Consider the following 27,933-nt stretch of genomic DNA (forward strand, 5'->3'; position numbering starts at 1 on the left):
AATCAGCTGCCAGCTTCCATCTGTCAATCAAATACAGCAGCCAATCAGAAAGCTGCCCAGTGATCAGCAGGCCCTTTATGACATCACAGAAAGACCCTCAGAACTATCTGTGCATGTCTAATGGCTGGCTGTCTGTTGGGTGGGTGGGTGGCGGAGGGAGGGGATGTCTGTCTCGTTTCTCCTGAAAATTGCGCTTTTTCTGCGTTTACGGGAAAAGTTGAGGTCCGACGCGCAAAAGTGGGGTATCGTAGAAATCACCTTTTAAAGACGCACATTTCTGGCCCCCCAAAAATGGGCATTTCAAATGAGAAATGAGTCCAATGAACAAAATAGGGTTAATAAGTATGTATTTCAGGGGTGAGTTAGCAGGTTATTGGGGAAGTAAGTCCTGATATTTTTGGAGGTTGCAGGGGCCACTACACCATTCAAAATAGGCAGGCTTTAGCATATGCAGTTAGGCCCCGTAGGATGATTTTAGCTAAAAAGTGCCCCAAACACTCAAACGGGCTTGTATCTGGGAAGGGAAAATATGAGAAACATGACTTAGACAGCAAATGATACACTGTTTGCCATGTTTCCAAATTTTTATGCACAGTGGTTACAGCATGAAGCGAATGCATGTGAATATACAAAGGTGCATTGCATTAAACAAGTCCACTGAGTGTCCCAAAATGGCTGGCCTGCCTGCTTTCATCCATCAATTGTTCTAAATTTTTCATTACCCAATGAGCTGAGGTGGAGTCTTAGCCAGTGGTACCATCAGGGAGGTGTGTAAAGCACTTTAGGCTAGACAGCCAATCAGCTGCCAGCTTCCATCTGTCAATCAAATACAGCAACCAATCAGAAAGCTGCCCATTGATCAGCAGGCCCTTTATGACATCACAGACAGACCCTCAAAACTATCTGTGCATGTCTAATGGCTGGCTGTCAGTTGGGCGGGTGTGTGGCAGAGGGAGGGGATGTCTGTCTCGTTTCTCCTGAAAATTGCAGTTTTTCTGCGTTTATGGGAAAAGTTGAGGTCCGACGCGCAAAAGTGGGGTATCGTAGAAATCACCTTTTAAAGTCGCACATTTCCAGCCCCCCAAAAATGGGCATTTCAAATGAGAAATGAGTCCAATGAACAAAATAGAGTGAATAAGTATGTATTTCAGGGGTTAGTTAGCAGGTTATTGGGGAAGTAAGTCCTGATATTTTTGGAGGTTGCAGGGGCCACTACACCATTTAAAATAGGCAGGTTTAAGCATATGCAGTTAGGCCCTGTAGGATGATTTTAGCTAAAAAGTGCCCCAAACACTCAAATGGGCTTGTATCTGGGAAAGGAAAAAATGGGAAACATGACTTAGACACCAAATGATACACTGTTTGCCATGTTTCCAAATTTTTATGCACAGCGGTTACAGCATGAAGCGAATGCATGTGAATATACAAAGGTGCATTTCATTAAACAAGTCCAATGAGCATCCCAAAATGGCCGGCCTGCCTGCTTTCATCCATCAATTGTTCTACATTTTTCATTTCCCAACGAGCTGAGGTGGAGTCTTAGCCAGTGGTACCATCAGGGAGGTGTGTAAAGCACTTTAGGCTAGACAGCCAATCAGCTGCAAGCTTCCATTCTTCAATCAAATACAGCAGCCAATCAGAAAGCTGCCCATTGATCAGTAGGCCCTTTATGACATCACAGACAGACCCTCAGAACTATCTGTGCATGTTTACCTAACTGTAACACCTGAAACATGGCTATGCACATGTGATGTAGAATCACTCTACACAAGCATAGACCATGAAAATGGCATACAAGCAGCCAAATATTTCCTTAATCAGAGGGAAAATGATGAATTTGATGATCTGATTATTCTTCTTTTACGATTTGTTCTAACGAACAATTACTTCGTATTCAATGAGAGATTCTACCTACAGACCCGGGGTACAGCTATGGGCAGTACGTGTGCTCCGACGTATGCCAATCTGTACCTCGGGTGGTGGGAAAAAGAATCTGTATTTGCGTCCGAAAATGATCACTATACCAGCCACATTAATGGCTGGTATAGATATATAGATGACATCCTGATCATCTGGGAGGGCGAAGGAGAACTACTGAAAGAATTTGTGGCCGAACTTAATAAGAATTCTCTTAATCTGAAATTAACTATGGAAATGAGTAAAAAATCCATAAACTTTCTAGACCTCACCCTGGAGATAGATGAAGCGGGCAATGTAACATCAGATATGTTTAGGAAGGCAACAGCCAGCAACAGCATCCTACATGCCACAAGCTCTCATCTTCCATCAACCATAAGAGGAGTACCGAAAGGAGAATTTCTCCGAACTAAGAGAAACTGCTCCAATAACATCAAATTTGAAACTAGAGCGAATGAACTCACGGAGAGACTTAAAGCAAGGGGGTACAGTAACAAAAATATTAAGAAAGGACAGAGAGCTGCCAAATACCAGGAAAGAGAATCCTTAATATCCCCCAAAATTCAGAACAAAAAAAGAGAGGATAAAATCCGTTTTGTGGGTACTTTCTGTGCAGAATGGAAAGAGATCCAAAATATTCTCCAGACACACTGGAATGTCCTTACAACAGACCAAGATCTAACTGAGATACTGGGAAACAGAGTATACACCAGCTGGAGAAAATCCCCAAACTTACGAGACATTCTAGTACACAGTCATTATGTAAAAAACAAACCAGGAGAAAACAAATTCCAAGGTTGTTACAAATGTGGAGACTGTAGTACCTGCAAATACATCAGACAAACAAAAGAAGTGGAAGACAGATTTGGCCAAAAACACAAGATATATGACTTCATCAACTGTAAAACACAGGGAGTCATATATTGTCTAGACTGTCCATGTGGAATAAAATACGTAGGACTTACGAGCAGACAGATGCGAATAAGGCTTATGGAGCACATCAGAGGCATAAAGAATGCAGAAAAAGATCGGAAAAACTTTAAGACCCTGACAAGTGTAGCCAGACACTTTTTGAAAAAACATGGAGGGGATCCATCAGATTTGAAGATCTTTGGCCTAGAAAGAGTACGCCTGGGCATAAGAGGGGGAGATATGAAAAATGAACTTTTGAAAAAAGAATCAAGATGGATCTTTTTAATGGATAGCATCGAACCACGAGGGATGAATGAATACAACCAATTCTCTTCATTCCTCTGACATCTTAAAGTTAAGACTCTCCCCAGAAAACTTACCCTTAAAATATAACCTTATTGCCAGCTATTATCATCTTAACAACATCTCACACACATAACTTAGGGATAGTAACCATGATGTCTTCCCATAAGGCCTTATTACTTATTCTCTCTCTCATGTTCTTCTCATTTTTATGATCTTCCCCCTTTCTCTCTATTCATATCCTCAAGTGACGTCTTTGGCTCTCCAATTAGATCTGATACTAAGATAAATATCTTAAAACACTTTAATAAACAAACTAAGAATCTTGAAACACTCTTAATAAATAAATCAATATCTTTCGGACCTGTGACCTTTTCAACAAATAAATATAATGAAAGAGTGGTCCAAAAAGTATCTTTGTGTGACATTCCGGGCAGTTAACCCAGTACTGAGAATGATATCTATCAGTCAAAATGTAAATAACAAATAACAAATAAATATCTACATATGTCACTCCTTTGTGAAAACTTGATACTTGGGAATCAGTACACAAACTAATTATATTGCACTTCATAATTCATCCGAATTATTTCATAATTCATCCGAAACAAAAAGGATAATGAAATATAATACTAAAAGATCCCTGAGAAGACAGGAAACTTTAATAAATATGATTACATATCATCACAATCCATATTCACATATTTTTCATAGAAGAATCAAAAATTGAAGAATAAAATATGCACATATATATATAATAACATGACAACAAATTATAAAGAATTAAGTATTAACACAGGATAATTTTAAAAAAAGGATTAAGTTAGAAAAAATCACTATATTCTTGCACTGAGCTGAGGCTCTAACACGTATAATTAATAGAATATTTGTACACTTTATAGGGCTCACACATTAACAATTGATAAACATGATAATTAGACAATAAAAACAGTGTTATCACAGCAGTTATTTACACACTTTTTCACTAGTTTGTATTTATTTTTCAGTATCACGAGTTTTACACATATTTATTAAACACTGCACAGATAATAAAAAACTAATAATAAAAAATAAAAAAATAAATAAATAAATAAGAATCCTCTGTTATTCTTTATTATTTTTATCACTCTCACTTTTCTTTTCTTTCACTACCAGATACACAATTAAAATAAAAAACATAAAAAACGAAAAATAAATATATAAAAAATCTTTCTCTACCTTCTCTTTTTATAAATATAAAAAACATAATAATAATAAAAAAACATTTAAGATACACATCAAAGTGATGATACAGAAGATCATCATAAGAATGAAAAATGGATGAATAATATATTAAAGAATAATAAAAGAATTCGAGTACTTTGAATATAATAATAAATTAAAACTCAGGAAAAACGTAGCGATCTGCTTAAAAAGGATAATGCAATACATAATGCAATATGACTGGTATTTAAAACTCAATAATATAGAAAAACAAAAATAAACAAAAAATGGAAAAGGAAAAATAAACAAATATATTTTCCACTCAATTTACGTGACCTTATCAAATCATGTCAATCAACAGCCATAAATATATCACACTAAAGAACATATCTGTGTGTATATATATCTCAGAAAAGATTTACAAATAATGAAGGAAGAAACCAGAACGCAATATCAGTTTTCCCATTCTGAACATAGTAATTAAAAAACAACCAATCATGAGCTAGGGCGGGGGATTTAAACTCCTTCCAGAGGGCAGACGGGTTGATGCCCTGAGGAAGCTTGGTGAAACGGTCGTTGGCTACCAATGACCTCAGCCCCCTCAATATTTGCCTTTAAAAAATGCCACCCATGTTGTAGAAATGTTATGAAATTTAATAATTGTGTTGTGTTATGTTAAGCAGTCTGTATCATAAGCGGGAACAGTGACAGAAGCAGTGTGGGCGCGTGTCCTACTGACAGGAGTCGGTTCACAGCCTCCGTGCAGTCCGTGAGAAACGGAGCTGCTCGGAGATACACACAGACAGCAGCGGCTCAAGTGTATTCTATTGTTAGGAGCAGGCTCATAGCCTCCGTGCAGTCCGTAAGAAACGGAGCTGCTCGGAGGTATATAGAGACAGCAGCGACCTGAATATACTATTTGGCTCTCCACAGCCAACTCATAATCTGCGGGGATACTGTCTATATTTAGCTCACAATACAGCAACATTTAACGCTGTGAGTAATAACATTCTCCGCATAAGCCAGTAAAAAACGGAGCTGTTCTTTTACACATAAGAGACAGCAGCAGTATGAGCATACTCTCAGGCTATCTATAGCTGAGTTATAATCGCGGAAGACACTGTCTTACAAGCCTATAACACGGCAAGAATAAACAGTGAAATTAAACTGTGAAATAACTTTGAGCGCCAACTGCCTTGGTGGTTACAATAAACAGTGGTGCTATGAAGGACCTGTTTAATAAACACTGAACTAAGTAATAAATGTAATGCTGTGAACAACAAACATCATTTATCACATAACTGTCAGCGGCAGTACTTATATACAGGCAGCGGTGGTATGAGTACACTTTTTGGCTTCTGACAGCCAACTCACAGCCACCAGAGAACTGCCTTAAAAGCCCAGGATATGGTAATAATACAAAGCTGAGGGCAATAACTACATTTGTAAAAGTAACTGTCAGTGACAGCTCTTTCACACAGACAAACGGCGACATAAGTATATTCACTGGCTCATTATAGCCGATTTATAGTCGCAAAAAATTGTCTTATAAACCCACAATACAGCAATAATATACGCTGTGGGGAAGAATCACAAGTGTGGAATAACTGTCAGCAGCAGTTCTCTCACAACCACTACACTGAATGTAATAATAACCATCTACCTGTATCTTATGAGCTGGGTTATATGACTATCATTTATAGAACATATACACCAGATATAGCTCAGCATATGTATTTTATACTATATAAAAAAAAGCAATATATGCAGAATGGTTATCTACATACGTCATAATTGCATAATCCGTGAGAAGAAACTCTGAGCATCAAGTGTTATAAAAAACTCAATACACTTAGTGCAGTAGGCATAGACATCATGTATTAAAACAACTGTCAGCAAAAAATACTCCAAGGAACCACTCTGTATAATGCAGAAAAATCACCAGACATCTCCTTGATTTATGAGCTGGGTTACACAAGTGCTCACTGAATAGCACTTAATACCAGATATAGCTCAATTGTCTGTACATTATTAATGCAGAGAAATCACCAGAAACCTTTTTTGATTCATGAGCTGGGTTATATGATTGCGCACTGAATAGCATCTAACACCAGATATAGCTCAATTGTCTGTATACTATTAAAAACCCTAATCTGTATAATTATATGGACTTGGAGATAAGTGCAAAGACAGTATCAAAACACTAATATATGCCTACCCAATACAGGAGCACGGAATAAAGAGGTTATCTACTATTCATTCACCTCAGTGCAGTTGATAAAAACTGAATCTTAAGAATTGCAATATACTATTACAATAGATATAATTTGTGGTTGTGTGAAATACTGCTAATAAGAAATAAGAATACACATGTTATCAATATAATTTCTGACAGCTAACACGCAGCTTCAGTCAGCCCACACGATACAATCCATTGAGACCGACAAATTAGAATACAGCTGCATTTAAGAGATATAGATATTAAACAACAGAGAAAAATAAACTGTACCTCTTTCTGCAAAAAATATTTGACAGAATCTGTCTGCAGAGAATATAAGATGTCAGTTTAACTATACTAAGCAAATGTAACAAAATATATCTCAAAACATACACATCAATCTGAGAGACTCAGAGAAAACAAGATCTGATACATAAAGATCTAATATATAACTACAAATTCGCAACATCCAAGCACAAAATATCTCTTCCTGAAACTGAACAGGGAGAAAAGTGCTAATATAAAGCATATTAGAGGCATACAGGGACAAAAGAACCCTATAATAAAGAATTTTGGGGAGCAGGGGTCATTGATATTTTAATATATTTCTTTCTTTATCTTTCTATATTTTAAATATTTCACCTTTTAATGAACCAAATAAAAGTTAATTCTTAAAAATAAACATTGTGATTGTCAGTGCACTTACAATATACTTACTTTTTCTTGTAAAAATGTGTGTCTTGTTCTAAGTAGTAGGTGGCACCTCCTTTCTGAAATTTAATACACAGGGAAATTTGCCCAAGGATTTCTTATATTGGAGGAGATAGGACAATCGTATAAAAATAATAAGACTGGTGCGGGAATCATCCTTTGTGTTTGTAGGTGTGTAAAGCACTTTAGGCTAGACAGCCAATCAGCTGCCAGCTTCCATCTGTCAATCAAATACAGCAGCCAATCAGAAAGCTGCCCATTGATCAGCAGGCCCTTTATGACATCACAGACAGACCCTCAGAACTATCTGTGCATGTCTAATGGCGGGCTGTCAGTTGGGCGGGTGGGTGGCAGAGGGAGGGGATGTCTGTCTCGTTTCTCCCTAAAATTGCGGTTTTTCTGCGTTTACGGGAAAAGTTGAGGTCCGACGCGCAAAAGTGGGGTATCGTAGAAATCACCTTTTAAAGACGCACATTTCTGCCCCCCCAAAAATGGGCATTTCAAATGAGAAATGAGTCCAATGAACAAAATAGGGTGAATAAGTATGTATTTCAGGGGTGAGTTAGCAGGTTATTGGGGAATTAAGTCCTGATATTTTTGGAGGTTGCAGAGGCCACTACACCATTCAAAATAGGCAGGCTTTAGCATATGCAGTTAGGCCCCGTAGGTTTATTTTAGCTAAAAAGTGCCCCAAACACTCAAACGGGCTTGTATCTGGGAAGGGAAAATATGGGAAACATGACTTAGACAGCAAATGATACACTGTATGCCATGTTTCCAAATTTTTATGCACAGTGGTTACAGCATGAAGCGAATGCATGTGAATATACAAAGGTGCATTTCATTAAACAAGTCCAATGAGCATCCCAAAATGGCCGGCCTGCCTGCTTTCATCCATCAATTGTTCTAAATTTTTCATTTCCCAATGAGCTGAGGTGGAGTCTTAGCCAGTGGTACCATCAGGGAGGTGTGTAAAGCACTTTAGGCTAGACAGCCAATCAGCTGCCAGCTTCCATTCTTCAATCAAATACAGCAGCCAATCAGAAAGCTGCCCATTGATCAGTAGGCCCTTTATGACATCACAGACAGACCCTCAGAACTATCTGTGCATGTCTAATGGCGGGCTGTCAGTTGGGCGGGTGGGTGGCAGAGGGAGGGGATGTCTGTCTCGTTTCTCCTGAAAATTGCGGTTTTTCTGCGTTTACGGGAAAAGTTGAGGTCCGACGCGCAAAAGTGGGGTATCGTAGAAATCACCTTTTAAAGACGCACATTTCTGCCCCCCCAAAAATGGCATTTCAAATGAGAAATGAGTCCAATGAACAAAATAGGGTGAATAAATATGTATTTCAGGGGTGAGTTAGAAGGTTATTGGGGAAGTATGTCCTGATATTTTTGGAGGTTGCAGGGGCCACTACACCATTCAAAATAGGCAGGCTTTAGCATATGCAGTTAGGCCCCGTAGGATGATTTTAGCTAAAAAGTGCCCCAAACACTCAAACGGGCTTGTATCTGGGAAGGGAAAATATGGGAAACATGACTTAGACAGCAAATGATACACTGTTTGTCATGTTTCCAAATTTTTATGCACAGTGGTTACAGCATGAAGCGAATGCATGTGAATATACAAAGGTGCATTGCATTAAACAAGTCCACTGAGTGTCCCAAAATGGCCTACCTGCCTGCTTTCATCCATCAATTGTTCTAAATTTTTCATTACCCAATGAGCTGAGGTGGAGTCTTAGCCAGTGGTACCATCAGGGAGGTGTGTAAAGCACTTTAGGCTAGACAGCCAATCAGCTGCCAGCTTCCATCTGTCAATCAAATACAGCTGCCAATCAGAAAGCTGCCCATTGATCAGCAGGCCCTTTATGACATCACAGAAAGACCCTCAGAACTATCTGTGCATGTCTAATGGCTGGCTGTCAGTTGGGCGGGTGGGTGGCAGAGGGAGGGGATGTCTGTCTCGTTTCTCCCTAAAATTACGGTTTTTCTGCGTTTACGGGAAAAGTTGAGGTCCGACGCGCAAAAGTGGGGTATCGTAGAAATCACCTTTTAAAGACGCACATTTCTGCCCCCCCCAAAATGGGCATTTTAAATGAGAAATGAGTCCAATGAACAAAATAGGGTGAATAAGTATGTATTTCAGGGGTGAGTTAGCAGGTTATTGCGGAAGTAAGTCCTGATATTTTTGGAGGTTGCAGGGGCCACTACACCATTCAAAATAGGCAGGCTTTAGCATATGCAGTTAGGCCCCGTAGGTTGATTTTAGCTAAAAAGTGCCCCAAACACTCAAACGGGCTTGTATCTGGGAAGGGAAAATATGGGAAACATGACTTAGACAGCAAATGATACACTGTATGCCATGTTTCCAAATTTTTATGCACAGTGGTTACAGCATGAAGCGAATGCATGTGAATATACAAAGGTGCATTGCATTAAACAAGTCCAATAAGCGTCCCAAAATGGCCGGCCTGCCTGCATTCATCCATCAATTGTTCTAAATTTTTCATTACCCAATGAGCTGAGGTGGAGTCTTAGCCAGTGGTACCATCAGGGAGGTGTGTAAAGCACTTTAGGCTAGACAGCCAATCAGCTGCCAGCTTCCATCTGTCAATCAAATACAGCAGCCAATCAGAAAGCTGCCCATTGATCAGCAGGCCCTTTATGACATCACAAACAGACCCTCAGAACTATCTGTGCATGTCTAATGGCTGGCTGTCAGTTGGGTGGGTGGGTGGCAGAGGGAGGGGATGTCTGTCTCGTTTCTCCTGAAAATTGCGCTTTTTCTGCGTTTACGGGAAAAGTTGAGGTCCGACGCGCAAAAGTGGGGTATCGTAGAAATCACCTTTTAAAGACGCACATTTCTGACCCCCCAAAAATGGGCATTTCAAATGAGAAATGAGTCCAATGAACAAAATAGGGTTAATAAGTATGTATTTCAGGGGTGAGTTAGCAGGTTATTGCGGAAGTAAGTCCTGATATTTTTGGAGGTTGCAGGGGCCACTACACCATTCAAAATAGGAAAGGCTTTAGCATATGCAGTTAGGCCCCGTAGGTTGATTTTAGCTAAAAAGTGCCCCAAACACTCAAACGGGCTTGTATCTGGGAAGGGAAAATATGGGAAACATGACTTAGACAGCAAATGATACACTGTATGCCATGTTTCCAAATTTGTATGCACAGTGGTTACAGCATGAAGCGAATGCATGTGAATATACAAAGGTGCATTGCATTAAACAAGTCCAATGAGCGTCCCAAAATGGCCGGCCTGCCTGCATTCATCCATCAATTGTTCTAAATTTTTCATTACCCAATGAGCTGAGGTGGAGTCTTAGCCAGTGGTACCATCAGGGAGGTGTGTAAAGCACTTTAGGCTAGACAGCCAATCAGCTGCCAGCTTCCATCTGTCAATCAAATACAGCAGCCAATCAGAAAGCTGCCCATTGATCAGCAGGCCCTTTATGACATCACAAACAGACCCTCAGAACTATCTGTGCATGTCTAATGGCTGGCTGTCAGTTGGGTGGGTGGGTGGCAGAGGGAGGGGATGTCTGTCTCGTTTCTCCTGAAAATTGCGCTTTTTCTGCGTTTACGGGAAAAGTTGAGGTCTGACGCGCAAAAGTGGGGTATCGTAGAAATCAGCTTTTAAAGACGCACATTTCTGACCCCCCAAAAATGGGCATTTCAAATGAGAAATGAGTCCAATGAACAAAATAGGGTTAATAAGTATGTATTTCAGGGGTGAGTTAGCAGGTTATTGGGGAAGTAAGTCCTGATATTTTTGGAGGTTGCAGGGGCCACTACACCATTTAAAATAGGCAGGTTTTAGAATATGCAGTTAGGCCCTGTAGGATGATTTTAGCTAAAAAGTGCCCCAAACACTCAAATGGGCTTGTATCTGGGAAGGGAAAAAATGGGAAACATGACTTAGACACCAAATGATACACTGTTTGCCATGTTTCCAAATTTTTATGCACAGCGGTTACAGCATGAAGCGAATGCATGTTAATATACAAAGGTGCATTTCATTAAACAAGTCCAATGAGCATCCCAAAATGGCCGGCCTGCCTGCTTTCATCCATCAATTGTTCTAAATTTTTCATTTCCCAACGAGCTGAGGTGGAGTCTTAGCCAGTGGTACCATCAGGGAGGTTTGTAAAGCACTTTAGGCTAGACAGCCAATCAGCTGCCAGCTTCCATCTGTCAATCAAATACAGCAGCCAATCAGAAAGCTGCCCATTGATCAGCAGGCCCTTTATGACATCACAGACAGACCCTCAGAACTATCTGTGCATGTCTAATGGCGGGCTGTCAGTTGGGCGGGTGGGTGGCAGAGGGAGGGGATGTCTGTCTCGTTTCTCCCTAAAATTGCGGTTTTTCTGCGTTTACGGGAAAAGTTGATGTCCGACGCGCAAAAGTGGGGTATCGTAGAAATCACCTTTTAAAGACGCACATTTCTGCCCCCCCAAAAATGGGCATTTTAAATGAGAAATGAGTCCAATGAACAAAATAGGGTGAATAAGTATGTATTTCAGGGGTGAGTTAGCAGGTTATTGCGGAAGTAAGTCCTGATATTTTTGGAGGTTGCAGGGGCCACTACACCATTCAAAATAGGCAGGCTTTAGCATATGCAGTTAGGCCCCGTAGGTTGATTTTAGCTAAAAAGTGCCCCAAACACTCAAACGGGCTTGTATCTGGGAAGGGAAAATATGGGAAACATGACTTAGACAGCAAATGATACACTGTATGCCATGTTTCCAAATTTTTATGCACAGTGGTTACAGCATGAAGCGAATGCATGTGAATATACAAAGGTGCATTGCATTAAACAAGTCCAATGAGCGTCCCAAAATGGCCGGCCTGCCTGCATTCATCCATCAATTGTTCTAAATTTTTCATTACCCAATGAGCTGAGGTGGAGTCTTAGCCAGTGGTACCATCAGGGAGGTGTGTAAAGCACTTTAGGCTAGACAGCCAATCAGCTGCCAGCTTCCATCTGTCAATCAAATACAGCAGCCAATCAGAAAGCTGCCCATTGATCAGCAGGCCCTTTATGACATCACAAACAGACCCTCAGAACTATCTGTGCATGTCTAATGGCTGGCTGTCAGTTGGGTGGGTGGGTGGCAGAGGGAGGGGATGTCTGTCTCGTTTCTCCTGAAAATTGCGCTTTTTCTGCGTTTACGGGAAAAGTTGAGGTCCGACGCGCAAAAGTGGGGTATCGTAGAAATCACCTTTTAAAGACGCACATTTCTGACCCCCCAAAAATGGGCATTTCAAATGAGAAATGAGTCCAATGAACAAAATAGGGTTAATAAGTATGTATTTCAGGGGTGAGTTAGCAGGTTATTGCGGAAGTAAGTCCTGATATTTTTGGAGGTTGCAGGGGCCACTACACCATTCAAAATAGGAAAGGCTTTAGCATATGCAGTTAGGCCCCGTAGGTTGATTTTAGCTAAAAAGTGCCCCAAACACTCAAACGGGCTTGTATCTGGGAAGGGAAAATATGGGAAACATGACTTAGACAGCAAATGATACACTGTATGCCATGTTTCCAAATTTGTATGCACAGTGGTTACAGCATGAAGCGAATGCATGTGAATATACAAAGGTGCATTGCATTAAACAAGTCCAATGAGCGTCCCAAAATGGCCGGCCTGCCTGCATTCATCCATCAATTGTTCTAAATTTTTCATTACCCAATGAGCTGAGGTGGAGTCTTAGCCAGTGGTACCATCAGGGAGGTGTGTAAAGCACTTTAGGCTAGACAGCCAATCAGCTGCCAGCTTCCATCTGTCAATCAAATACAGCAGCCAATCAGAAAGCTGCCCATTGATCAGCAGGCCCTTTATGACATCACAAACAGACCCTCAGAACTATCTGTGCATGTCTAATGGCTGGCTGTCAGTTGGGTGGGTGGGTGGCAGAGGGAGGGGATGTCTGTCTCGCTTCTCCTGAAAATTGCGCTTTTTCTGCGTTTACGGGAAAAGTTGAGGTCTGACGCGCAAAAGTGGGGTATCGTAGAAATCAGCTTTTAAAGACGCACATTTCTGACCCCCCAAAAATGGGCATTTCAAATGAGAAATGAGTCCAATGAACAAAATAGGGTTAATAAGTATGTATTTCAGGGGTGAGTTAGCAGGTTATTGGGGAAGTAAGTCCTGATATTTTTGGAGGTTGCAGGGGCCACTACACCATTTAAAATAGGCAGGTTTTAGCATATGCAGTTAGGCCCTTTAGGATGATTTTAGCTAAAAAGTGCCCCAAACACTCAAATGGGCTTGTATCTGGGAAGGGAAAAAATGGGAAACATGACTTAGACACCAAATGATACACTGTTTGCCATGTTTCCAAATGTTTATGCACAGCGGTTACAGCATGAAGCGAATGCATGTTAATATACAAAGGTGCATTTCATTAAACAAGTCCAATGAGCATCCCAAAATGGCCGGCCTGCCTGCTTTCATCCATCAATTGTTCTAAATTTTTCATTTCCCAACGAGCTGAGGTGGAGTCTTAGCCAGTGGTACCATCAGGGAGGTGTGTAAAGCACTTTAGGCTAGACAGCCAATCAGCTGCCAGCTTCCATCTGTCAATCAAATACAGCAGCCAATCAGAAAGCTGCCCATTGATCAGCAGGCCCTTTATGACATCACAAACAGACCCTCAGAACTATCTGTGCATGTCTAATGGCTGGCTGTCAGTTGGGTGGGTGGGTGGCAGAGGGAGGGGATGTCTGTCTCGTTTCTCCTGAAAAGTGCGCTTTTTCTGCGTTTACGGGAAAAGTTGAGGTCCGACGCGCAAAAGTGGGGTATCGTAGAAATCACCTTTTAAAGACGCACATTTCTGACCCCCCAAAAATGGGCATTTCAAATGAGAAATGAGTCCAATGAACAAAATAGGGTTAATAAGTATGTATTTCAGGGGTGAGTTAGCAGGTTATTGCGGAAGTAAGTCCTGATATTTTTGGAGGTTGCAGGGGCCACTACACCATTCAAAATAGGAAAGGCTTTAGCATATGCAGTTAGGCCCCGTAGGTTGATTTTAGCTAAAAAGTGCCCCAAACACTCAAACGGGCTTGTATCTGGGAAGGGAAAATATGGGAAACATGACTTAGACAGCAAATGATACACTGTATGCCATGTTTCCAAATTTGTATGCACAGTGGTTACAGCATGAAGCGAATGCATGTGAATATACAAAGGTGCATTGCATTAAACAAGTCCAATGAGCGTCCCAAAATGGCCGGCCTGCCTGCATTCATCCATCAATTGTTCTAAATTTTTCATTACCCAATGAGCTGAGGTGGAGTCTTAGCCAGTGGTACCATCAGGGAGGTGTGTAAAGCACTTTAGGCTAGACAGCCAATCAGCTGCCAGCTTCCATCTGTCAATCAAATACAGCAGCCAATCAGAAAGCTGCCCATTGATCAGCAGGCCCTTTATGACATCACAAACAGACCCTCAGAACTATCTGTGCATGTCTAATGGCTGGCTGTCAGTTGGGTGGGTGGGTGGCAGAGGGAGGGGATGTCTGTCTCGTTTCTCCTGAAAATTGCGCTTTTTCTGCGTTTACGGGAAAAGTTGAGGTCTGACGCGCAAAAGTGGGGTATCGTAGAAATCAGCTTTTAAAGACGCACATTTCTGACCCCCCAAAAATGGGCATTTCAAATGAGAAATGAGTCCAATGAACAAAATAGGGTTAATAAGTATGTATTTCAGGGGTGAGTTAGCAGGTTATTGGGGAAGTAAGTCCTGATATTTTTGGAGGTTGCAGGGGCCACTACACCATTTAAAATAGGCAGGTTTTAGCATATGCAGTTAGGCCCTTTAGGATGATTTTAGCTAAAAAGTGCCCCAAACACTCAAATGGGCTTGTATCTGGGAAGGGAAAAAATGGGAAACATGACTTAGACACCAAATGATACACTGTTTGCCATGTTTCCAAATGTTTATGCACAGCGGTTACAGCATGAAGCGAATGCATGTTAATATACAAAGGTGCATTTCATTAAACAAGTCCAATGAGCATCCCAAAATGGCCGGCCTGCCTGCTTTCATCCATCAATTGTTCTAAATTTTTCATTTCCCAACGAGCTGAGGTGGAGTCTTAGCCAGTGGTACCATCAGGGAGGTGTGTAAAGCACTTTAGGCTAGACAGCCAATCAGCTGCCAGCTTCCATCTGTCAATCAAATACAGCAGCCAATCAGAAAGCTGCCCATTGATCAGCAGGCCCTTTATGACATCACAGACAGACCCTCAGAACTATCTGTGCATGTCTAATGGCGGGCTGTCAGTTGGGCGGGTGGGTGGCAGAGGGAGGGGATGTCTGTCTCGTTTCTCCCTAAAATTGCGGTTTTTCTGCGTTTACGGGAAAAGTTGAGGTCCGACGCGCAAAAGTGGGGTATCGTAGAAATCACCTTTTAAAGACGCACATTTCTGCCCCCCCAAAAATGGGCATTTTAAATGAGAAATGAGTCCAATGAACAAAATAGGGTGAATAAGTATGTATTTCAGGGGTGAGTTAGCAGGTTATTGCGGAAGTAAGTCCTGATATTTTTGGAGGTTGCAGGGGCCACTACACCATTCAAAATAGGCAGGCTTTAGCATATGCAGTTAGGCCCCGTAGGTTGATTTTAGCTAAAAAGTGCCCCAAACACTCAAACGGGCTTGTATCTGGGAAGGGAAAATATGGGAAACATGACTTAGACAGCAAATGATACACTGTATGCCATGTTTCCAAATTTTTATGCACAGTGGTTACAGCATGAAGCGAATGCATGTGAATATACAAAGGTGCATTGCATTAAACAAGTCCAATGAGCGTCCCAAAATGGCCGGCCTGCCTGCTTTCATCCATCAATTGTTCTAAATTTTTCATTTCCCAACGAGCTGAGGTGGAGTCTTAGCCAGTGGTACCATCAGGGAGGTGTGTAAAGCACTTTAGGCTAGACAGCCAATCAGCTGCCAGCTTCCATCTGTCAATCAAATACAGCAGCCAATCAGAAAGCTGCCCATTGATCAGCAGGCCCTTTATGACATCACAGACAGACCCTCAGAACTATCTGTGCATGTCTAATGGCGGGCTGTCAGTTGGGCGGGTGGGTGGCAGAGGGAGGGGATGTCTGTCTCGTTTCTCCTGAAAATTGCGCTTTTTCTGCGTTTACGGGAAAAGTTGAGGTCTGACGCGCAAAAGTGGGGTATCGTAGAAATCAGCTTTTAAAGACGCACATTTCTGACCCCCCAAAAATGGGCATTTCAAATGAGAAATGAGTCCAATGAACAAAATAGGGTTAATAAGTATGTATTTCAGGGGTGAGTTAGCAGGTTATTGGGGAAGTAAGTCCTGATATTTTTGGAGGTTGCAGGGGCCACTACACCATTTAAAATAGGCAGGTTTTAGCATATGCAGTTAGGCCCTTTAGGATGATTTTAGCTAAAAAGTGCCCCAAACACTCAAATGGGCTTGTATCTGGGAAGGGAAAAAATGGGAAACATGACTTAGACACCAAATGATACACTGTTTGCCATGTTTCCAAATTTTTATGCACAGCGGTTACAGCATGAAGCGAATGCATGTTAATATACAAAGGTGCATTTCATTAAACAAGTCCAATGAGCATCCCAAAATGGCCGGCCTGCCTGCTTTCATCCATCAATTGTTCTAAATTTTTCATTTCCCAACGAGCTGAGGTGGAGTCTTAGCCAGTGGTACCATCAGGGAGGTGTGTAAAGCACTTTAGGCTAGACAGCCAATCAGCTGCCAGCTTCCATCTGTCAATCAAATACAGCAGCCAATCAGAAAGCTGCCCATTGATCAGCAGGCCCTTTATGACATCACAGACAGACCCTCAGAACTATCTGTGCATGTCTAATGGCGGGCTGTCAGTTGGGCGGGTGGGTGGCAGAGGGAGGGGATGTCTGTCTCGTTTCTCCCTAAAATTGCGGTTTTTCTGCGTTTACGGGAAAAGTTGAGGTCCGACGCGCAAAAGTGGGGTATCGTAGAAATCACCTTTTAAAGACGCACATTTCTGCCCCCCCAAAAATGGGCATTTTAAATGAGAAATGAGTCCAATGAACAAAATAGGGTGAATAAGTATGTATTTCAGGGGTGAGTTAGCAGGTTATTGCGGAAGTAAGTCCTGATATTTTTGGAGGTTGCAGGGGCCACTACACCATTCAAAATAGGCAGGCTTTAGCATATGCAGTTAGGCCCCGTAGGTTGATTTTAGCTAAAAAGTGCCCCAAACACTCAAACGGGCTTGTATCTGGGAAGGGAAAATATGGGAAACATGACTTAGACAGCAAATGATACACTGTATGCCATGTTTCCAAATTTTTATGCACAGTGGTTACAGCATGAAGCGAATGCATGTGAATATACAAAGGTGCATTGCATTAAACAAGTCCAATGAGCGTCCCAAAATGGCCGGCCTGCCTGCTTTCATCCATCAATTGTTCTAAATTTTTCATTTCCCAACGAGCTGAGGTGGAGTCTTAGCCAGTGGTACCATCAGGGAGGTGTGTAAAGCACTTTAGGCTAGACAGCCAATCAGCTGCCAGCTTCCATCTGTCAATCAAATACAGCAGCCAATCAGAAAGCTGCCCATTGATCAGCAGGCCCTTTATGACATCACAGACAGACCCTCAGAACTATCTGTGCATGTCTAATGGCGGGCTGTCAGTTGGGCGGGTGGGTGGCAGAGGGAGGGGATGTCTGTCTCGTTTCTCCCTAAAATTGCGGTTTTTCTGCGTTTACGGGAAAAGTTGAGGTCCGACGCGCAAAAGTGGGGTATCGTAGAAATCACCTTTTAAAGACGCACATTTCTGGCCCCCCCAAAAATGGGCATTTCAAATGAGAAATGAGTCCAATGAACAAAATAGGGTGAATAAGTATGTATTTCAGGGGTGAATTAGCAGGTTATTGGGGAAGTAAGTCCTGATATTTTTGGAGGTTGCAGGGGCCACTACACCATTCAAAATAGGCAGGCTTTAACATATGCAGTTAGGCCCCGTAGGATGATATTAGCTAAAAAGTGCCCCAAACACTCAAACGGGCTTGCATCTGGGAAGGGAAAATATGGGAAACATGACTTAGACACCAAAAGATACACTATATGCCATGTTTCCAAATTTTTATGCACAGTGGTTACAGCATGAAGCGAATGCATGTGAATATACAAAGGTGCATTGCATTAAACAAGTCCACTGAGTGTCCCAAAATTGCCGGCCTGCCTGCTTTCATCCATCAATTGTTCTAAATTTTTCATTACCCAATGAGCTGAGGTGGAGTCTTAGCCACTGGTACCATCAGGGAGGTGTGTAAAGCACTTTAGGCTAGACAGCCAATCAGCTGCCAGCTTCCATCTGTCAATCAAATACAGCAACCAATCAGAAAGCTGCCCATTGATCAGCAGGCCCTTTATGACATCACAGACATACCCTCAGAACTATCTGTGCATGTCTAATGGCTGGCTGTCAGTTGGGCGGGTGGGTGGCAGAGGGAGGGGATGTCTGTCTCGTTTCTCCTGAAAATTGCAGTTTTTCTGCGTTTACGGGAAAAGTTGAGGTCCGACGCGCAAAAGTGGGGTATCGTAGAAATCACCTTTTAAAGTCGCACATTTCCAGCCCCCCAAAAATGGGCATTTCAAATGAGAAATGAGTCCAATGAACAAAATAGGGTTAATAAGTATGTATTTCAGGGGTGAGTTAGCAGGTTATTGGGGAAGTAAGTCCTGATATTTTTGGAGGTTGCAGGGGCCACTACACCATTTACAATAGGCAGGTTTTAGCATATGCAGTTAGGCCCTGTAGGATGATTTTAGCAAAAAAGTGCCCCAAACACTCAAACGGGCTTGTATCTGGGAAGGGAAAATATGGGAAACATGACTTAGACAGCAAATGATACACTGTTTGCCATGTTTCCAAATTTTTATGCACAGTGGTTACAGCATGAAGCGAATGCATGTGAATATACAAAGGTGCATTGCATTAAACATGTCCACTGAGTGTCCCAAAATGGCCGGCCTGCCTGCTTTCATCCATCAATTGTTCTAAATTTTTCATTACCCAATGAGCTGAGGTGGAGTCTTAGCCAGTGGTACCATCAGGGAGGTGTGTAAAGCACTTTAGGATAGACAGCCAATCAGCTGCCAGCTTCCATCTGTCAATCAAATACAGCAGCCAATCAGAAAGCTGCCCATTGATCAGCAGGCCCTTTATGACATCACAGAAAGACCCTCAGAACTATCTGTGCATGTCTAATGGCTGGCTGTCAGTTGGGTGGGTGGGTGGCAGAGGGAGGGGATGTCTGTCTCGTTTCTCCTGAAAATTGCGCTTTTTCTGCGTTTACGGGAAAAGTTGAGGTCCGACGCGCAAAACTGGGGTATCGTAGAAATCACCTTTTAAAGACGCACATTTCTGCCCCCCCAAAAATGGGCATTTCAAATGAGAAATGAGTCCAATGAACAAAATAGGGTGAATAAGTATGTATTTCAGGGGTGAGTTAGCAGGTTATTGGGGAAGTAAGTCCTGATATTTTTGGAGGTTGCAGGGGCCACTACACCATTCAAAATAGGCAGGCTTTAGCATATGCAGTTAGGCCCCGTAGGATGATTTTAGCTAAAAAGTGCCCCAAACACTCAAACGGGCTTGTATCTGGGAAGGGAAAATATGGGAAACATGACTTAGACAGCAAATGATACACTGTTTGCCATGTTTCCAAATTTTTATGCACAGTGGTTACAGCATGAAGCGAATGCATGTGAATATACAAAGGTGCATTGCATTAAACATGTCCACTGAGTGTCCCAAAATGGCCGGCCTGCCTGCTTTCATCCATCAATTGTTCTAAATTTTTCATTACCCAATGAGCTGAGGTGGAGTCTTAGCCAGTGGTACCATCAGGGAGGTGTGTAAAGCACTTTAGGCTAGACAGCCAATCAGCTGCCAGCTTCCATCTGTCAATCAAATACAGCAGCCAATCAGAAAGCTGCCCATTGATCAGCAGGCCCTTTATGACATCACAGAAAGACCCTCAGAACTATCTGTGCATGTCTAATGGCTGGCTGTCAGTTGGGTGGGTGGGTGGCAGAGGGAGGGGATGTCTGTCTCGTTTCTCCTGAAAATTGCGCTTTTTCTGCGTTTACGGGAAAAGTTGAGGTCCGACGCGCAAAAGTGGGGTATCGTAGAAATCAGCTTTTAAAGACGCACATTTCTGACCCCCCAAAAATGGGCATTTCAAATGAGAAATGAGTCCAATGAACAAAATAGGGTTAATAAGTATGTATTTCAGGGGTGAGTTAGCAGGTTATTGGGGAAGTAAGTCCTGATATTTTTGGAGGTTGCAGGGGCCACTACACCATTTAAAATAGGCAGGTTTTAGCATATGCAGTTAGGCCCTGTAGGATGATTTTAGCTAAAAAGTGCCCCAAACACTCAAATGGGCTTGTATCTGGGAAGGGAAAAAATGGGAAACATGACTTAGACACCAAATGATACACTGTTTGCCATGTTTCCAAATTTTTATGCACAGCGGTTACAGCATGAAGCGAATGCATGTTAATATACAAAGGTGCATTTCATTAAACAAGTCCAATGAGCATCCCAAAATGGCCGGCCTGCCTGCTTTCATCCATCAATTGTTCTAAATTTTTCATTTCCCAACGAGCTGAGGTGGAGTCTTAGCCAGTGGTACCATCAGGGAGGTGTGTAAAGCACTTTAGGCTAGACAGCCAATCAGCTGCCAGCTTCCATCTGTCAATCAAATACAGCGGCCAATCAGAAAGCTGCCCATTGATCAGCAGGCCCTTTATGACATCACAGACAGACCCTCAGAACTATCTGTGCATGTCTAATGGCGGGCTGTCAGTTGGGCGGGTGGGTGGCAGAGGGAGGGGATGTCTGTCTCGTTTCTCCCTAAAATTGCTGTTTTTCTGTGTTTACGGGAAAAGTTGAGGTCCGACGCGCAAAAGTGGGGTATCGTAGAAATCACCTTTTAAAGAAGCACATTTCTGGGCCCCCCAAAAATGGGCATTTCAAATGAGAAATGAGTCCAATGAACAAAATAGGGTGAATAAGTATGTATTTCAGGGGTGAGTTAGCAGGTTATTGGGGAAGTAAGTCCTGATATTTTTGGAGGTTGCAGGGGCCACTACACCATTCAAAATAGGCAGGCTTTAACATATGCAGTTAGGCCCCGTAGGATGATATTAGCTAAAAAGTGCCCCAAACACTCAAACGGGCTTGCATCTGGGAAGGGAAAATATGGGAAACATGACTTAGACACCAAAAGATACACTATATGCCATGTTTCCAAATTTTTATGCACAGTGGTTACAGCATGAAGCGAATGCATGTGAATATACAAAGGTGCATTGCATTAAACATGTCCACTGAGTGTCCCAAAATGGCCGGCCTGCCTGCTTTCATCCATCAATTGTTCTAAATTTTTCATTACCCAATGAGCTGAGGTGGAGTCTTAGCCAGTGGTACCATCAGGGAGGTGTGTAAAGCACTTTAGGCTAGACAGCCAATCAGCTGCCAGCTTCCATCTGTCAATCAAATACAGCAGCCAATCAGAAAGCTGCCCATTGATCAGCAGGCCCTTTATGACATCACAGAAAGACCCTCAGAACTATCTGTGCATGTCTAATGGCTGGCTGTCAGTTGGGTGGGTGGGTGGCAGAGGGAGGGGATGTCTGTCTCGTTTCTCCTGAAAATTGCGGTTTTTCTGCGTTTACGGGAAAAGTTGAGGTCCGACGCGCAAAACTGGGGTATCGTAGAAATCACCTTTTAAAGACGCACATTTCTGCCCCCCCAAAAATGGGCATTTCAAATGAGAAATGAGTCCAATGAACAAAATAGGGTGAATAAGTATGTATTTCAGGGGTGAGTTAGCAGGTTATTGGGGAAGTAAGTCCTGATATTTTTGGAGGTTGCAGGGGCCACTACACCATTCAAAATAGGCAGGCTTTAGCATATGCAGTTAGGCCCCGTAGGATGATTTTAGCTAAAAAGTGCCCCAAACACTCAAACGGGCTTGTATCTGGGATGGGAAAATATGGGAAACATGACTTAGACAGCAAATGATACACTGTTTGCCATGTTTCCAAATTTTTATGCACAGTGGTTACAGCATGAAGCGAATGCATGTGAATATACAAAGGTGCATTGCATTAAACATGTCCACTGAGTGTCCCAAAATGGCCGGCCTGCCTGCTTTCATCCATCAATTGTTCTAAATTTTTCATTACCCAATGAGCTGAGGTGGAGTCTTAGCCAGTGGTACCATCAGGGAGGTGTGTAAAGCACTTTAGGCTAGACAGCCAATCAGCTGCCAGCTTCCATCTGTCAATCAAATACAGCAGCCAATCAGAAAGCTGCCCATTGATCAGCAGGCCCTTTATGACATCACAGAAAGACCCTCAGAACTATCTGTGCATGTCTAATGGCTGGCTGTCAGTTTGGTGGGTGGGTGGCAGAGGGAGGGGATGTCTGTCTCGTTTCTCCTGAAAATTGCGCTTTTTCTGCGTTTACGGGAAAAGTTGAGGTCCGACGCGCAAAACTGGGGTATCGTAGAAATCACCTTTTAAAGACGCACATTTCTGCCCCCCCAAAAATGGGCATTTCAAATGAGAAATGAGTCCAATGAACAAAATAGGGTGAATAAGTATGTATTTCAGGGGTGAGTTAGCAGGTTATTGGGGAAGTAAGTCCTGATATTTTTGGAGGTTGCAGGGGCCACTACACCATTCAAAATAGGCAGGCTTTAACATATGCAGTTAGGCCCCGTAGGATGATATTAGCTAAAAAGTGCCCCAAACACTCAAACGGGCTTGCATCTGGGAAGGGAAAATATGGGAAACATGACTTAGACACCAAAAGATACACTATATGCCATGTTTCCAAATTTTTATGCACAGTGGTTACAGCATGAAGCGAATGCATGTGAATATACAAAGGTGCATTGCATTAAACAAGTCCACTGAGTGTCCCAAAATTGCCAGCCTGCCTGCTTTCATCCATCAATTGTTCTAAATTTTTCATTACCCAATGAGCTGAGGTGGAGTCTTAGCCACTGGTACCATCAGGGAGGTGTGTAAAGCACTTTAGGCTAGACAGCCAATCAGCTGCCAGCTTCCATCTGTCAATCAAATACAGCAACCAATCAGAAAGCTGCCCATTGATCAGCAGGCCCTTTATGACATCACAGACATACCCTCAGAACTATCTGTGCATGTCTAATGGCTGGCTGTCAGTTGGGCGGGTGGGTGGCAGAGGGAGGGGATGTCTGTCTCGTTTCTCCTGAAAATTGCAGTTTTTCTGCGTTTACGGGAAAAGTTGAGGTCCGACGCGCAAAAGTGGGGTATCGTAGAAATCACCTTTTAAAGTCGCACATTTCCAGCCCCCCAAAAATGGGCATTTCAAATGAGAAATGAGTCCAATGAACAAAATAGTGTTAATAAGTATGTATTTCAGGGGTGAGTTAGCAGGTTATTGGGGAAGTAAGTCCTGATATTTTTGGAGGTTGCAGGGGCCACTACACCATTTAAAATAGGCAGGTTTTAGCATATGCAGTTAGGCCCTGTAGGATGATTTTAGCTAAAAAGTGCCCCAAACACTCAAATGGGCTTGTATCTGGGAAGGGAAAATATGGGAAACATGACTTAGACAGCAAATGATACACTGTTTGCCATGTTTCCAAATTTTTATGCACAGTGGTTACAGCATGAAGCGAATGCATGTGAATATACAAAGGTGCATTGCATTAAACATGTCCACTAAGTGTCCCAAAATGGCCGGCCTGCCTGCTTTCATCCATCAATTGTTCTAAATTTTTCATTACCCAATGAGCTGAGGTGGAGTCTTAGCCAGTGGTACCATCAGGGAGGTGTGTAAAGCACTTTAGGCTAGACAGCCAATCAGCTGCCAGCTTCCATCTGTCAATCAAATACAGCAGCCAATCAGAAAGCTGCCCATTGATCAGCAGGCCCTTTATGACATCACAGAAAGACCCTCAGAACTATCTGTGCATGTCTAATGGCTGGCTGTCAGTTGGGTGGGTGGGTGGCAGAGGGAGGGGATGTCTGTCTCGTTTCTCCTGAAAATTGCGGTTTTTCTGCGTTTACGGGAAAAGTTGAGGTCCGACGCGCAAAACTCGGGTATCGTAGAAATCACCTTTTAAAGACGCACATTTCTGCCCCCCCAAAAATGGGCATTTCAAATGAGAAATGAGTCCAATGAACAAAATAGGGTGAATAAGTATGTATTTCAGGGGTGAGTTAGCAGGTTATTGGGGAAGTAAGTCCTGATATTTTTGGAGGTTGCAGGGGCCACTACACCATTCAAAATAGGCAGGCTTTAGCATATGCAGTTAGGCCCCGTAGGATGATTTTAGCTAAAAAGTGCCCCAAACACTCAAACGGGCTTGTATCTGGGAAGGGAAAATATGGGAAACATGACTTAGACAGCAAATGATACACTGTTTGCCATGTTTCCAAATTTTTATGCACAGTGGTTACAGCATGAAGCGAATGCATGTGAATATACAAAGGTGCATTGCATTAAACATGTCCACTGAGTGTCCCAAAATGGCCGGCCTGCCTGCTTTCATCCATCAATTGTTCTAAATTTTTCATTACCCAATGAGCTGAGGTGGAGTCTTAGCCAGTGGTACCATCAGGGAGGTGTGTAAAGCACTTTAGGCTAGACAGCCAATCAGCTGCCAGCTTCCATCTGTCAATCAAATACAGCAGCCAATCAGAAAGCTGCCCATTGATCAGCAGGCCCTTTATGACATCACAGAAAGACCCTCAGAACTATCTATGCATGTCTAATGGCTGGCTGTCAGTTGGGTGGGTGGGTGTCAGAGGGAGGGGATGTCTGTCTCGTTTCTCCTGAAAATTGCGCTTTTTCTGCGTTTACGGGAAAAGTTGAGGTCCGACGTGCAAAACTGGGGTATCGTAGAAATCACCTTTTAAAGACGCACATTTCTGCCCCCCCAAAAATGGGCATTTCAAATGAGAAATGAGTCCAATGAACAAAATAGGGTGAATAAGTATGTATTTCAGGGGTGAGTTAGCAGGTTATTGGGGAAGTAAGTCCTGATATTTTTGGAGGTTGCAGGGCCACTACACCATTCAAAATAGGCAGGCTTTAGCATATGCAGTTAGGCCCCGTAGGATGATTTTAGCTAAAAAGTGCCCCAAACACTCAAACGGGCTTGTATCTGGGAAGGGAAAATATGGGAAACATGACTTAGACAGCAAATGATACACTGTTTGCCATGTTTACAAATTTTTATGCACAGTGGTTACAGCATGAAGCGAATGCATGTGAATATACAAAGGTGCATTGCATTAAACAAGTCCACTGAGTGTCCCAAAATGGCCGGCCTGCCTGCTTTCATCCATCAATTGTTCTAAATTTTTCATTACCCAATGAGCTGAGGTGGAGTCTTAGCCAGTGGTACCATCAGGGAGGTGTGTAAAGCACTTTAGGCTAGACAGCCAATCAGCTGCCAGCTTCCTTCTTTCAATCAAATACAGCAGCCAATCAGAAAGCTGCCCATTGATCAGCAGGCCCTTTATGACATCACAGAAAGACCCTCAGAACTATCTGTGCATGTCTAATGGCTGGCTGTCAGTTGGGCGGGTGGGTGGCAGAGGGAGGGGAAGTCTGTCTCGTTTCTCCCTAAAATTGCGGTTTTTCTGCGTTTACGGGAAAAGTTGAGGTCCGACGCGCAAAAGTGGGGTATCGTAGAAATCACCTTTTAAAGACGCACATTTCTGGCCCCCCCAAAAATGGGCATTTCAAATGAGAAATGAGTCCAATGAACAAAATAGGGTGAATAAGTATGTATTTCAGGGGTGAGTTAGCAGGTTATTGGGGAAGTAAGTCCTGATATTTTTGGAGGTTGCAGGGGCCACTACACCATTCAAAATAGGCAGGCTTTAACATATGCAGTTAGGCCCCGTAGGATGATATTAGCTAAAAAGTGCCCCAAACACTCAAACGGGCTTGCATCTGGGAAGGGAAAATATGGGAAACATGACTTAGACACCAAAAGATACACTATATGCCATGTTTCCAAATTTTTATGCACAGTGGTTACAGCATGAAGCGAATGCATGTGAATATACAAAGGTGCATTGCATTAAACAAGTCCACTGAGTGTCCCAAAATTGCCGGCCTGCCTGCTTTCATCCATCAATTGTTCTAAATTTTTCATTACCCAATGAGCTGAGGTGGAGTCTTAGCCACTGGTACCATCAGGGAGGTGTGTAAAGCACTTTAGGCTAGACAGCCAATCAGCTGCCAGCTTCTATCTGTCAATCAAATACAGCAACCAATCAGAAAGCTGCCCATTGATCAGCAGGCCCTTTATGACATCACAGACATACCCTCAGAACTATCTGTGCATGTCTAATGGCTGGCTGTCAGTTGGGCGGGTGGGTGGCAGAGGGAGGGGATGTCTGTCTCGTTTCTCCTGAAAATTGCAGTTTTTCTGCGTTTACGGGAAAAGTTGAGGTCCGACGCGCAAAACTGGGGTATCGTAGAAATCACCTTTTAAAGACGCACATTTCTGCCCCCCCAAAAATGGGCATTTCAAATGAGAAATGAGTCCAATGAACAAAATAGGGTTAATAAGTATGTATTTCAGGGGTGAGTTAGCAGGTTATTGGGGAAGTAAGTCCTGATATTTTTGGAGGTTGCAGGGGCCACTACACCATTTAAAATAGGCAGGTTTTAGCATATGCAGTTAGGCCCCGTAGGATGATTTTAGCTAAAAAGTGCCCCAAACACTCAAACGGGCTTGTATCTGGGAATGGAAAATATGGGAAACATGACTTAGACAGCAAATGATACACTGTTTGCCATGTTTACAAATTTTTATGCACAGTGGTTACAGCATGAAGCGAATGCATGTGAATATACAAAGGTGCATTGCATTAAACAAGTCCACTGAGTGTCCCAAAATGGCCGGCCTGCCTGCTTTCATCCATCAATTGTTCTAAATTTTTCATTACCCAATGAGCTGAGGTGGAGTCTTAGCCAGTGGTACCATCAGGGAGGTGTGTAAAGCACTTTAGGCTAGACAGCCAATCAGCTGCCAGCTTCCATCTTTCAATCAAATACAGCAGCCAATCAGAAAGCTGCCCATTGATCAGCAGGCCCTTTATGACATCACAGAAAGACCCTCAGAACTATCTGTGCATGTCTAATGGCTGGCTGTCAGTTGGGCGGGTGGGTGGCAGAGGGAGGGGATGTCTGTCTCGTTTCTCCCTAAAATTGCGGTTTTTCTGCGTTTACGGGAAAAGTTGAGGTCCGACGCGCAAAAGTGGGGTATCGTAGAAATCACCTTTTAAAGATGCACATTTCTGGCCCCCCCAAAAATGGGCATTTCAAATGAGAAATGAGTCCAATGAACAAAATAGGGTGAATAAGTATGTCTTCAGGGGTGAGTTAGCAGGTTATTGGGGAAGTAAGTCCTGATATTTTTGGAGGTTGCAGGGGCCACTACACCATTCAAAATAGGCAGGCTTTAACATATGCAGTTAGGCCCCGTAGGATGATATTAGCTAAAAAGTGCCCCAAACACTCAAACGGGCTTGCATCTGGGAAGGGAAAATATGGGAAACATGACTTAGACACCAAAAGATACACTA

The sequence above is a fragment of the Crinia signifera genome, chromosome 5 (genome assembly GCF_055691185.1).
Source record: "Crinia signifera chromosome 5, ASM5569118v1, whole genome shotgun sequence".
NCBI classification, from domain to species: domain Eukaryota; kingdom Metazoa; phylum Chordata; class Amphibia; order Anura; family Myobatrachidae; genus Crinia; species Crinia signifera.